This window comes from Elephantulus edwardii, unplaced genomic scaffold (assembly GCF_000299155.1).
Source record: "Elephantulus edwardii isolate Elephantulus edwardi_28Jun2011 unplaced genomic scaffold, EleEdw1.0 scaffold00044, whole genome shotgun sequence".
NCBI lineage: Eukaryota > Metazoa > Chordata > Mammalia > Macroscelidea > Macroscelididae > Elephantulus > Elephantulus edwardii.
This window is the reverse complement of record NW_006399794.1, coordinates 6,586,212-6,601,160: the sequence shown is the minus strand read 5'-3', so window position 1 is coordinate 6,601,160 and position 14,949 is coordinate 6,586,212.

The window sequence follows — 14,949 nt, the reverse complement described above, 5'->3', positions numbered from 1 at the left end:
CAATAACTGGGGCCTCGTCCTTTCCATCACTGTCCTGCTTCCATTCCAACTTGAAAAGCAGCTAGAACCATAGAAAACTCCGGGCTGAGTTCATGTGAGTTGCTTGGCTCCGAGGTTCTTCCGGCGGAGCGGCCTTGCCGGGCCAGGCCAGGCCTCCAGGTGGCCCGTGCTGAGGGGTCCACAGTTCCAGCAGCCACGGGACAGAGGCACTGGGCCCGCTGCCATTCATCCCCGGAGTCATCTCTCCAGGTTGAGTATGGCACGATTTAATGCTCCCATTCCTCCATTCCTGCTCTGCATGACAAATTGTTTTAATAAACATAAACCGGGTAATAATAAAGTCATAATAAGCCCGCGACTCACCTTATATCACTGCAGTTAAATCCTCCCATAAGCCAGCGCTGGTTACAATGACAATTACGGCCGGGCCAATCCGCAGGCAGGCCTGCGTGCGGACAGATTTAATATCGTTTGTAAATATGATTAGTGGGCTGTCATGTTATTGCAGGCTGCTATTTACATTTCTCTCCGGGGTTATACACTCCACCAAATCAACATTAAGTAGTGGGCCTCTCTTTCCTCCTTAAATCATACATTCCCTCTGCCTGCGCGGATCCCCTTAATGAAGAAAGGGAACTTGGCGGCAGGCGCTGGGCCGAATGGAGTCCTTCCTCAAAAAGGCATTTTTCTAAAGACAGATGGGCATGGGGAGCCCCACAGAGCTCCGCCTGGGAAACTCCGGGGTGCTGGGCCCTGCCTGCCGCAGGCCCCTCCCCTCCCACCCGCTGCCCCTGCCCCTCTCCCTGCCTGCTCGCTTATGAAAAATGTTCAAATAATGAATGGTTGTTGTTTACAGAAGTAATTTCATGCTACATTTCCATTATTGCCTGGATTTGTTTAGCTTCACACACTACCCCATTGCCTACGATGAACTTTTAAGGAAATATTGCTCACGCTTCCCGCTCTGCGGTTCCGTTTCTAATGGAAGTAGCTTGCATTTGAGACATATTGTGACACTTCATAACTGTGTGCAAATAAGCATTCTTAAACTGCTAGGGCCAATTAATCATTGTTGCAAAGCCTGGTCGGCTCTAGGTGCGCCAGAATCCACTCTACTGGCGAGAAAGGAAGGGTGGAAGCTAAAAAAGTGATACAGAGGGTGCAGAGGGGCAGGCAGGACCACAATCATGCTTTCTCTATCATTTAAGATCGCCGAGGACAACAGAGGGTCAGTCTTCTCATCTTCAAACTAGTTCAGTGTGAGCTCCGAGACCTGAACGTGCAGAGAGGCAGGAGTGGGGAAAACACTTGGGAGAAGAGAATAAAACAAGTATCATGCCTGCCTATTCTTTCTTAGAACATGCTACATAGAGTTTAATATTTGTATTGCCAAAGTCTCAATTTTGTTTGAAAGTATACTTTGAGGCTATGGCTACCAAAGGCAGTGTGATGTGGTGTTGACTGCTCTTAGCAGCGTGTTCTTTGAGCCCAAGAAGTTAGATGCCTACCTTAGCTCTGTCTTGTAATGTTTGCTCGTAACAGTTTCTTCTTCCTTAACTGCCATTGGGTCACTTGTGGCTCAGAGTGACCCTCTATCAGGTTTCTGAGGCTTTCTATATCTTTATAGAAGGAGGTTGCTTATCTTTCTCTTTCAAGCAGCTGGATTTGAACTGCTGAACTTTCAGTTAGAAGTTCAGTACCACTAGGGCTGCCATCTTCAAGCTGCTCCTAATATCTGGAAAGTTGCTTCTTGTTAAGAGCTGTGGAGCTGACTCCAACTCTTAGTGATTCTATGTGCAACAGAACGAAACACTGCTCCTTCATTCACCGAGGGACTGGCATCTCCTGGGAACATAATCAAAGCAGATGAGAAGAAGCTTCTCTCTCGTCTCCAGCACAGATGTGTTTGTTCTTTTGGCAGTCCTTGATATACTCAACATCTTTCACGAACACCACAATTCAAAGGCATCAGTTCTTTTCCATATTTCTCATTTATTGCCCAACTTTCACATGCAAATGAGACAACTGAAAATACCATGGCTAGGGTTAAACACATGTTAGTCCTCAGAGACATTGCTGCTCTTCAGCACTTTACAGAGGCCTTTTGCAGCAGATTGCTTGTTCCAGTATGCCATTTGATTTCTTGATTGCTGCTTTTATGCTTATGATGTTTTGATGGTTATTGACAGTGAATCCAAGTGAAATAAAATCCTTAAAAATGCCAACCTTCTCTCCATTTATTATGATGTTATCTGTTGGTTCAGTTATGAGGATATTGAAGTATAATCCATATTGAAGAGTTGCTTCTTCACTGAGCTTCATCAATAAGTGTTTCAAGTATTCTTCATTTTCATCAAGGAAATTTGTGTCATCTGCATATCACAGGTTGTTACTGAGTCTTCCTCCAACACTGATGTCATGTTCCTCTTCATATAGCCCAATATCTCAGATTACTTGCTCAACATACAAATGGAATACCTATGGTGAAAAAGATACCCTGACACTCACATTTTCTGATTTTAGACTATGCAGTATTGCTTTGTTTTGTTTGAATATATACTTAGAGGTCATTAAATCAAGCTTGGAGTGAGAATATTAGAAAAGCAAAATTTTTTAGTTGTTTGGAAAAGGTTGAGTCATGTATTTTACTCAGAGGCCCTTGTTTTCTTTCTGATCCTCAATTAAGTTGGAGCTAGAAGAGGATGCAGATTGAGACTATGGGGGACTATGCCTTTATTTGCAAGTACATTTGTTAATGCATTCAACAAGTACTAGATATTTTGGTGATGTAACCCACAGAGAGCTGTGCTACTAACCCAAAGACTGTCTCTCTGGCAATTCAAATTCACCAATGACTCCAAGGGAGAAAGGTGGGCAATCTCCTCTGTGACTTACAGCCTCAAAAATCCACTAGAGGGACTAGAGTCAGTTCCAACTTGACAGCCACGTGCATGAGTTTTTACTATATATATATATATTGTTTGTTGTGTGCCATCAAGTCAAAACTGACCCATAGCTGACCCTCCAGTGGGTTTTCAGAGGCAGTTCATTGCTTGGGAGGAGACTGCCCATCATTCTCCCATGGAGCAGCTGGTGGATATGAACCGTGGACTTTCAGGATTGCAGTGCAGCTTCTTAACACTAAGCTACAAGTGCTCCCTCATATATTTAGATCTCTCTCTCTCTCTCTCTCTCTATATATATATATATATATACACACACATATACACACACATACATACACACATATATGTGCGTATATATATGTTTGTATGTATATGTGTATATATATATATATATATATACACACACACACACACATATATACATATATACATACATACATTCTAGGTAGAGTCCCTGTGTAGCACAAGCAATTAACTGCTAACCAAAAGGTTGGAGGTTTGAGTTCACCTATGGATAACTTAGGAGCACAGGTCTATAAGGAATTGCACTAAGTCAGAGGCTGAGCTTCTCTGGCAGATCAAATCTACCATCAATGCCACAGAAAGAAAGATGAGCGATCTCCTCCTGTGATATTTACACTACTTTCAAAACCCAATGGTCTGTCAGCTATATGTCAGTTCCAACTTGATGGCATTGAGTCCTGAGTTTTGAAAGCTGCCTTGGCAGAAAGGCCTGACAACCTATTTCCCCCTCAAACCCAGCCATTGAAAATTCCCTGGGGCACTGGAGTGGCCTTGACAGCACTGGTTCATATGCTAGACACTGTTTTGGGTGCTATGGATCACAGTTCCTAATTCTTATGGCGCTTATATATATTTTTTTATGGCGCTTATATTTTAATGAAAGGAAGCAGTAGGGCTGGTATATATGGTCACACAGGTTGTGCACTGTACAATTCTAGGAAAGGCTGTGTTACCAGGAAGGCAATAACATGAACAGCACTCTCTGAAATTGTACAACATGCAACCCTGGAAGATAAACAACGAAGAAGTCAGAAAATTTTAGAAAGACGTAACTTCTATGGAGAAGATGGCATGGGGTTAGGAAATAGAAACTGACTGAGTGGAGGAGGGTTCCCTTCTTCTTTGAGGAGGTGACATTTGAGCTGAAATAAACACACATCCCCTCTGTGAACACATGCAAATCTGCACAGACTCCATGTGCAGGCACACCTGTGAGCATTTTTCCTCATTAATGATTCCTCAATGAGATAATTTCTCCTCCTAATGGCCTACAGCTGCCAAACTTTGTCTAACTAAAATTTATTATTTTAATAAGAAATAAAGATACAGTTTTTTTAACATCAAGGAAGATTTTAAAACATTTGGTGGAGATTTTCATGCAAAAGGGGTTAAAAATATAGATGCTTAAATGGCCACACGTTCCACTCTCTAGAAAATGTGGGGGACTTAAAAATCACATTCCCTGAGGTCTGAGAGAGAGAGAGAGAGAGAGAGAGAGAGAGAGTGTGTGTGTGTGTGTGTGTGAAGGGAGGCAAGGATGAGTACAAGTAAGGCCTAGAGATAGTGCGAAATGGACCACAGTCCTAGAGCCGCGTGTTAACGGGGTGTGTCAGCCAGTGCAGAGATTAGGGCCGGGACCATGGCCAGAGAACTGTCTCTGTCCCCAGCAGCATAAGAAAGCACGAGACATAATGAAAGTGAGTCGACCAGCACTGAAAGTGGAAAACAGTATTGATTTTCCAGTGCTTGGCCGCTCAGGAGAGCTCAGCAGGTGTAACTCCCAGCCCCATCCACTCGGGCTGGAGAGTCTGAAGGGTTTGGGGCGCCCCCTGCCTGCCTCACTCCTCAGCTCCACAGGCAGGGAGCTTCCCATGTCCAGCCTCTGTGATCTCAGGGGAAGTGCCTCATCCAGGAGCCTGGCTCCCAGACCAGGAGCTGATGATGAGAAAAAGAGACTGTCAGGTGCTGTTCTTGGCTCTGGTGCATGTGACAGTACATCAGGCCATTGACCATGTGCTGGGCTACTGCCCCAGGTCCCTGCCCCACCAATTACCCAATACCTACATGCCCTCAGTATTTGAACTGTCCCCATAGCAATACAGAGGCAATGTGGAGGAAGGAGTAGAAAGCAGGAGATGAAGCTAGAAATTCCTAGTTTCCACATCACAGGTTCTTCATTTATCAGCTACATAAATGCTGGACAGTTATTTCTGCTTTCTGAACCTCAGCCTCCCCATCTACACAGTGGGGATATTAACTGTCATCGTTGGGGTTTAGGATGAAGATTTAGTCAGAACATGTAAAGCACTTAGCTTTTCATTGGCTCTTGTATGTTCAAGACTGTTAGCTAAAACAACAATAATAATAGTATACAGACCAAGGACCACAGGCAGGGCTGAGGCCTACATCTATGCCACATCAATTGCCTGAAGTCTTAGGGCCATTCTAGCCTCCTCTCTTCCTAGACCAGCTCATTCTCCTTTCTAAACATCCCTCCACTCCCATTACTTTTTTTTTTCTGGCCCAGATTTCTCTTCTGGATTATTGTAGTAGCTGTGGATTGGCTCCCCAAATCCACCCTTGAAGAAATAGTGATGCTGTAATACAAATACCACATATGGGTTGCTTTAAAGAACAACAACAAAAATTACTGCCCCACAGTTTTGGAAGCTATAAATCATAATCAGGGCCTTAGCTCTATGGAAAGGTCCTTTCTCATTGGTAGCCTTGAGTATTCCTTGGCTTGTAGAGGAATCTTCACATGGTGTCTTTCTTCCCTTTATGTGTGTGTGTCACTGTGTCTAGTGTGCTCTTAGACTCATGCTACTCCAGAATAGCCTTGCTATTACAATTAAATAAGACTCCGATTTCCAAACAAGTGTCACTTTCACCACCATGGAAGTTAGGACTTGAAGATATCTTTTGAGGGGAAACAACTCATCCTTTGCTGCTTTCAGTGCCCACATCTAAAGCAATTCTGGATTACATCACAGTATCACTTGATGCCCTTGGTTACTCCTTATCCTCATCTACTTCTCTTCTCTGTGTCTGCTCCAATGCACAGAGAGTTCTTTCAGGTCAAAGACATTGAGTTATCCCCATTGTCTTGCCCATGTCCAGCAAAATTTATGGAGAAAATTAAGTTCATAATATGACTATTAATTAATGAACACATGTCTCTCTGCTGGCTTTTACTTATTTATTTAATAAACTTTAATAAGTTTTAGTTTGCTTGGCTCCACAGTCAACACTCTTGGTAACAGCAACCAGGAAATCAGGAGACGAATTGCATTGGGAAAGTCAGCTGTGAGGGACCTCCCAAGAGTACTGAAGTGCAACGACGTCAGGCTGGAGACTAAGGTGCACCTGATCCAGGCTATAGTCTTTGCAATTAGTGCTATGCATCGGAGAGTTGGACAGTGAATAGGGATGATAGAAAGAGAATTGATGCTTTTGAGCTGTGGTGCTGAAGAAGAGTGTTGAATATACCATGGACTGCTAGGAGAACAAACAGGTTTGTCCCGGAGAGGGTAAAGCCAGAAGGCTCCTTGGAGTCAAGGATTCTGAAGCTTCATCTTACATACTTTGGGCATGTTGCAAGGAGGGACTGGTCCTTAGAGAGGGACATCATGTTTGGGAGAGTGGAGGGACAGCGCAGGAGAGGAAGACCCTCGATGAGATGGATCGATTCTGTGGGTGGAGTAGTGGGAATGAGACAGCGAGACTGGCACAGGATAGAACAGCGTTTAGGGCTCTTGTACATAGGGTCGCTATGAGTCGCAAACGACTTGATGGCACATAACAACAACAATACGTTTTAAATTTTACTTGTGATTTTAATGAAAGTTTACTGTAAAGCTGGATTTTTATTAATTCATTGTTGAAGTTTTTCCTCCCTTTCCCTTTCTCCCCTCTCCCAGTTCACTTTCTTTCTTTTTTTAATGCATTCACTATTGTACAATTTCCTCCATGCCCCTTCCTCTATCCCAACCCCAGTCCACTTTGCAGTATACCTCTTATTCTGGACTGCTCTCATACATATAATGCCTAATGATATATTCCTTTTAAACAAGTCTTTCTTTCATCTGTTTAAATGTAGTGTTTATTATCTATCAACTCTGTTCCTATTCTCCTCTCAACCTCCATGTCAGTCCTGCTTTATCACAGTGGTGTTATGCAGTATTTTTCCTTTGCGACTGAGATATTTCAGTCAGTATAATGTCCTCCAGGGTAACCCAGGTTGTGTAGTGTTTTAAAAGTTCTTTGTTTTTCAGTGCTGCATAGTAATTCATTGTGTGAATTCACCATGATATTTCTGTCCATTTGTTGATAGGCACTTTGGTTTCTTCCATCTCTTTGCTATTGTGAATAATACAGCAATAAATATGAGTGTGCATATATCTGTTTGGGTGGAAGTTCTGGTTTTGTTAGGGTATATTCCCAGTAGTGGAATTGTTGGGTCAAATGGCATTTCTGTTTCTAACATTTTGAGAAAGCATATACTGCCTTCCATGGTTGTTGCACCATTTCACACTCCCACCAACAGTGACTAAGGGTTCCAACCTCTCCATAACCTTGCCATAATTTGTTGTTTGCTCTTCTTTTGAATTTTGCTATTGTTACTGAGTGAGATGATATCTCATAGTTGTTTTTCTGCTGGTATTTAAAGCCAGTACTTTGAACTCAGCATTTGGTCACAAAACTGTAAAAGTATGGAGAGGTGGTCTGTTGAGAGTGGGGTGAACATTAAAGAGGAGGGTGGTTGAGTGCAAAGCCAAGATAGAAGAAGAAAAAGTAAGCAGGAGTGAAGTCAAGGCGGGACTGCTGGGTAGAGAGGTAAGGCCATAGTAATTAAAAGAAATAATTCATGAAGCTAGACTCTGTGAAGAAGAATGTGGCATTGGGATTAGAAGAAGATTCATCAACAACCTAGATGCAGATGGTACAACCTTGCTTCCTGAAAGAAGGACCTGAATGAAGCACTTGTTGCAGAAGATGAAAAACTACAGTCTTCAGTATGGATTGCATCTCAGCATCAAGAAAACAAGGGTTTTTTTCACTGGCTGGAGAAAGTATTGAAACTGTTAATTTTTTAATCTTGCTTGGATCCACAGTCAACACCCTTGGTACCAGCAGTCAGGAGATAAAGAGATGCATTGCTTTGGGCAAGTCAGGGACTTCTCTATAATACTGGAAAGCAATGATGTCAGTTTAAGGAGTAAGATACACCTGATTCAGGCCATGGCCTTTTCAATTACTTGCCATGCATCTGAGAGCAGGACAAAGAATAAGGATAACAGAAGATGAATTGATACCATTGAGTTGTGATATTAAAAAAAAAAGTACTGAATATCCCACGGACTGTCAAAAGAATGAACAGATGTGTCTTGGAAAAGGTGTAACTGGAGCGCTCCTTGGAGGTAAGGATGGCAAAGCTTTGTCTCTCATACCTGGGACATGTTGCTAGGACAGACTATTCCTTAGAAAAGTATATCAAGCTTGGAATGGGGGAGAGTCAGCCAAGGAGAAGAAAACCTTCAATGAGATGGATTGACACAATGACTGCAGCAATAGGCTTAAGTATATTAGAGATGATAAGAATGGCACAGGATAGGACAAGATTTGGATATTTTGTTCATAGGGCCACTATGAGTTGCACTCAACTCAATGGCACCTAACAACAATGATCTAATGAAGACAGTGTAGGGATGAGAATAAAAAATCCAAATATTGACAAAGCGAGATCAGAAAGCATGAAGTCCCACTGGGAATAGGTAATTACACAAATTCCCAGGTGACAAAGGGGCCTTTTAGTTTGCACAGGAAGGGACACAGGGGACTCAAATCAAGGCAGGTCTTTTCCTGATTCTTCCATCATTTGTTTTGGTTTCTCTTTTGCTAGAGAGTTCTGGTGGCCCGGTGGGGGAAGAGTTGTGTTGCCAATCAAAGGCAGGTGGCTCTAACCCACCACTTGCTCTAAAAGAGAAGACAGGCAGATTCCCCTTAGTGTGATTTGCTGCCTCTAAAAACCTGTTGGAAGGTCAGTTATTAATTGTTATCATCTGTTTTGCTACGTGGCCACCATGGAGTGATCGAGAGAGAGAGATCACTGCTATTTATGACAGATTTCAGGAGAATTTCTGAGCATTTAATTTCTATAGATCTATATTTTTAAAAATAATTGTGTTCTGCCAGCGGCTTAGTTGTTATTGTTATTGTTATTGTTATTGTTAGGGGCCATTGAGTCGAGAACGACACATAGTAACTCTATGGGAAGCAGTTCCAAATGCTGTCCTATCCTGTGCCATCCTCACACTTCCTGACACACTAGAGTCCACTGCAGCTGTCACTGTGTCGATCCACCTGGTCGAGGGTCTTCTCCTTCGCTGACCCTCCACCCTTCCAAGAATCATCTCCAAGGAATAGTCCCTCCTACCTACATGCCCAAAGTATGTGAGGTGAAGACTCATCATCCTTGCCTCCAAAGAGCATTTCAGCTGGGCTCTCCATGGGATGTTCAGTGCTTTTTCCAACACAACAGCTCAAAGGCATCAATTCTTTTTCTGTCATCCTTATTAATTTTTCACTCTCAGATGTATAGCAAGTGATTGAAAAGACCATGGACTGAATCAGATGCAGCTTAGTCCTCAAACTGATATCATTACTCCTCAATAATTTGGAGAGGTTCCTAACTGTAGACTTTGGCAGTGCAATGCATCTCTTTATTTCCTGACTGCTAGTACCAAGGGTGTTGATTGTGGATCCAAGTAAGATGAAGTTGTTGACAGTTCTCTAGCCATCATGATGTTGCCTATCGGTCCAGTGTTAAGAATCTTTGTTTTCTTGACACTGAGATGCAATCCATACAGAAGGCTGCAATCCTTGATCTTCTGCAACAAGTGCCTCAGGTACTCCTCACATTCAGCAAGCAAGGTTGTGTCATCTGCCTAACACAGGTTATTGATGAGTCTCCCTCTGATCCTGACATCACATTCATCTTCATAGAGTCCAGCTTCTCAAATAATTTGCTCAGCACGCTAATTGAATAGATAGATAGAGAGAGAATAGAACCCTGACACACTGCCTTTTTAATTTTAAACCATGCAATGCTTCCCTTCCTTTGTTCACACAACAGCCTCATGGTCCAGGTATGGTTTTTGCATGAATACAATTAAGTGCTCTGGAACTCCCATTCTCTCTATGTTAGCCACAACTTGTTATGATCCATGCAGTTAAATGCCTTTGCATTTGTGTGCATGTGTTGATTGAATTAGGACCTTCATAAATGTGCTCCAAGAATTAAGAGTTGAAAGTTTGGTTCTGCTGTTTCTCCCTGTGTGACTCAGGATAAGTTACTTAACCTCTCTGAACTTCAGGTCCCTCATCTGAAAAGGAGGATGATTATGGTACCAACTTTGTGGTGTTGTGAGGATTAAATAAGATAGAACGGGGAAACTTACTACAATGTCTAACACTGAAGGAGCTACTGAATAATAATAATAGCTAACACCAGGGAGTGGCCGAATAGTAGTAAGAAGCTGTGCTGCAGTCCCCAAAACACTTGATTCAAATCGACCATCCGCTCCACAGAAGAAGGATGTGCAGTCTCTTCCCATGGATTTGTTTTCCCCTCTGAAAATCTGCTATAGTGTCAGTTCTAAGTCGGTTTCAACTCAATGGCATACCACAGCCGCTAACACTTGTACTGGTGGAGAACTCTGATGGTGTCGTCCCTAGGATGTTGCACTGCTAACCAAAAAACTGTCTCCAGCAGACCCAGGGAAGGGGTGACTGTGAGTCAGAATCTAATTGACAGAAGTGAGTTGAAGTTTTGTTTGAACACTCGTAATTCTTTTGTGCCAAGTAGAATTTTAATGCATCAGTTCAATTTGTTCTCATCACAACTGTGCAACACAGGGCTATCTGTCTGCCCTTTTAACTGATGGAGAACCTAAGGCACAGAGAGATCAGTTGCACAGATGGCAAACAGAGGAAGCTGGCTTATGACCACAGGAAGACTAGCTCCAGGATCTGTGGCTACGTCATTGCCCTATTGTGCCTCACTTGTTTAAAATAAGTGGCCAATAAAATGACACTTGTTATTTTTATATCTTTTAAATTCTTTTTCTTCACATGATTATATACCTCACACACACACACACACTCATCAACATGTACAGCAATCCTTTGTTGAGAACTTACCTCCTGGGAGCTGGGAGATCAAACCCCAGGATCATCCCGGGAAGGCCACCTCTGTAGAAGGGGAGCATGGAGGAACGTCAGGGGGGCCGTGGCCATCAAGGTTGCCCACTCTCCTACGTCTTTCTCCTGAAGACTCAGTTTACTTGTACACCACTGCCGGGAGCCCTTTGTGTGGCCTAGGAGGATTGGTGTGTTTGTGTGTGTGCGCGTGCATGCGCACACATATGCACAAGCATCTGTGTACTCTTATAGGCGACTCCATAAACATCTACCTGTATGGTATGTGTTTTGTGTATGTGTGCATGTCTGTCTGTGTTCATGGTTGTCTGTATGTTTCAGCACACGGACCTTCAGGATGGGTGTTTGTTCAGACAATTAGAACTACCCAGATGGCAAGAGTTTCTAGCTTCATACTGTGGTGGGGAGAGGGGTGAAATGTCCATCTCTCCTTACAACCATACACAGCAGGTTCTCAATAAACGTTGCAGTTTTATTTGAGGCCTCTCTTCTGCAATCCTTGGCCAGTACAGTTAACATAACTCAGCAACTAACCAAAAGGCAGGGCCGCCATTGGAAAGCCCATGAGGCGGAGTCTAATCAACCAGATGAGGTCCCATGAGTCAGAGCAGACTTGACTGGAACCTCTCTGGTCCATTCCCCCCACCCCCACCCCCACCCAGAGAAGGAAAAAAATATACCCCGAGGCTGTCCTCATACCTTGGGTTCCCTGGACTCTGGCCAGAATCTAGGATGTTGGGATACTGGTGCAAATATCAAATCTCATCTTCCCCAAAAGCCTGAGAGAAAAGGTCTTTGTTGCATATCTGCCAAGGGAGGGAAGCCAAGGGAAAGTAGAAAGAGTGATCGAGATGGTGGGGACTTCAGACCAGGCCTCACCTACTCTCTTCCTAACTGATCCTTATGTCTTGGGGGCTGTCAGAGAAGTTTTTTGTACATTTTTTGAGAAAGAGAGCAGGGCGACAGCTGACTACAATGGCCAGAACAGCTATCTTTGGAGGACTGAGCTCTGCCCCCATCCTCCTGAAATCACATTGAATGGGGTCCTACACTTGAGGGTGATTTGCAAGCTAGAAGTTCTGCTTCTTGGTAGCTAAGAAGAGGAGAGCCACTCTGAGGAAATTCCAGGGATCCTCTCCAGGTGACTCAGGATGTGGGAAGTAGAATGGTAAATGGAAACATTTAACTTGCGCTATCTGGCTCTGCTTTGCATAATGAACATCTCTAGGACAAATTTTGTTGGGGAAAAAAGGGTTTAGCAGCTTAAAAATGTGAATCATTGATCTAAGAGTAACAACACCCACTGAGTAGTTTATTTAACATCTTTTAGGGAGTTTCACCCATAGGGAGGATGTATGTATTTTGTAAGATTCTCAGGCCTTTGCAATATGTTTGGAGAAGCACAAGCAGTCTTCTCCCTTGTGATTTACTGCCTCTGCAAACCCGCTGGAGGGTCAGCTATGAGTTGGTTCTGACTCCATGACACACCACAGTGATAGCCTGGAGGCGTAGAGAAGACTGAGACAAGACAGATCTCAAGGATGAAGCAGGCTATTCTTTCTGTCTCCCCCATACTATCCTCCTCTGACCAGCTGTAGGCCCCAGAAGTGTCCTTACTGGTCCAATATTTACATAAGAGTACTACCTAAGGGTGCTCTAGTGGCTTAGTGGTAAGAAATGCCCCTGCCAATGCAAAGGTGTACAGTTTGAAACCAGCTGCTGTGTGGGAGAAAGAACATTCTCCTCCTATGTGATTTACTGCTTCTGAAAATCCACTTCTGACTTGATGGTACTCAAGCACCCTCAAGTGACCTGAGCCAGGCCTTTTATGATATTAATAACCTCAGCACGTCCATGTTGGGAAGAGGTGATGGAGCCAATTCCTTGTGTTTCCCTCCAGCACTCCCTATCTGTCCTCCAGCAGGCTCTTCAGAGACTGAAAAAGAGGCACTGTGCTGAGTTGGTACCCACTCCACTGCAATAGGTTTGGCTATGAAGTGCTCTTCAAAAGGATAGAGATTCCTAGAGGCCAAAGAGATGGCTCTCAGAGATCAGGGAAAGGGCAGAGGACCTCTGAAGAATATAAGAGAATGTAATAGAGTGCAATAGTTTCCCATTTCCCCCATCCACCTTCTCAGTACTTTGGGACTTGGAACTCAGAGGCAGGAAGGACAGTCTTGTGGCAAAGGGAAGAAAGGGAAATCCTGTCCTGGGGGAAGTCATGGATAATGTTGGTTCCCACGCAGGCGACTGGGATGCTGGGCTTAAAAAGGACAAGAACGAGACAGGATACCTGGCCCAGGGCCCCTGCCCTTCCTTCCCAGGGTCTTTGAGCTTTGCATGCCCCTGTCCCTCTGGGGGCCTCTCTCTTTTCTCCCAGCTCCCCTTTTTTGCTGTCCTAGCCTGAGCTAATAGTCTGTTATCCTTCTAGTTTCTGTCTTCTCTACTGCTCCCATTGGTTCCCTTCTGGTTCTCCACCCTTTCCTCCGCAGCTCGATGCACCTGTCCAGGGTGAGCATGTGTCAGAAACCCAGGCCTTCTAGGGGAGACAGAGAGCGTGGAAGCTGAGCAATCGAAACCGTCCCTGATCTGGGCTGTGTGCCTTGGGCGAATCCGTGGCCCCTCTCTGGACCTCCATCTTTACATTTGCTTATTGGAGAGATGACTCACCGGCCCCTTTGTGACAGACACAGCTGCAGGCTGAGTCCCAACAGAGAATGCACAGTAAGTTGGAGAATCCAGTGCTCAGAGAAAATGTGGGAGGAAGAAAGCAGAGAAGACTCGCCAGGTGTGTGCTGAGGACAGGAGGTGCACAGGAAGCTGAGCGGGGGTTCCAACCCTGCCCGCCCCCGGGAAAGCTGACCCAGTGACCAGGGTGAGACCAGCAAAGCGTGGCTGATAGGCGCAGATGCCCGGGATACAGCCCCTGGCACTGGGACCTAGAAACCAGAGAGCTGGTGCCTGGAGGAGCCCTTTAATCCCCCTCCTCCCTCTGCCCTCCTCCCCCCTGCTTGGGTTTTCTGGGCTCTGGCCGACTTTAGGACTAATAGATTTGGGATTTCTTTCGGTGCAGAAACACAACCCCAGAGGACCAAGGCTGAGAAGCTCTTTGCCCAGCCCACCCATATTCCCAGAATCCTACACCCCCTTACTCTCTGGGGAAGCAGGAGTTCTGGTGTAAGGGTCCCGCCCAGGAAAGCTGGGAACTCAAGGAGGCTTGGGGTGTGGGGCTGAGCCCAACTCTCTGAGCTGCACTGGGAAGCCCAGAGGGGTTTATTTGGATTTTTTAATTATCATTTTTACTTTTTTTCCCTCCTCATGAAAAAGTTTTAATATACACAGTAAATTAAGCCCAGAAAAAGGGAGGGGGGCACATTTCATCTTTAATCTATTTACTTCTGAATATTTAACATACAATTCTGGCACCAATCACCAAATTTAACTGGAAAATTACTCACTAATCTGTTTGCTTATTTGGAATAATTGGGTCGGCTGCCAGCGCGAGGATTCCCCCCCACACCCCCTGTTTAATATCTCAGTTAGTAGTCCAATTTCAGCTTGGCGGCATAATTACTCTGACAGAGCTGTAGCCACGGGGCCTGTGAGTGGGGCTGCTTTTAAACCGTAAATTATGAAGGATTAGCATTTATGAATTTTAAATCAGGGCTGGGGTAGGAGACACTAAAGCTGCTTAACGCTGGGGAACAGCAGCCTCCACTCAGCAGCAGAAGTCGTAACCCTTCCGCTCCCAGGATGGCATGGGACGGAGGAACCGGGGCACGAGGAGTGGTGGTCAGGA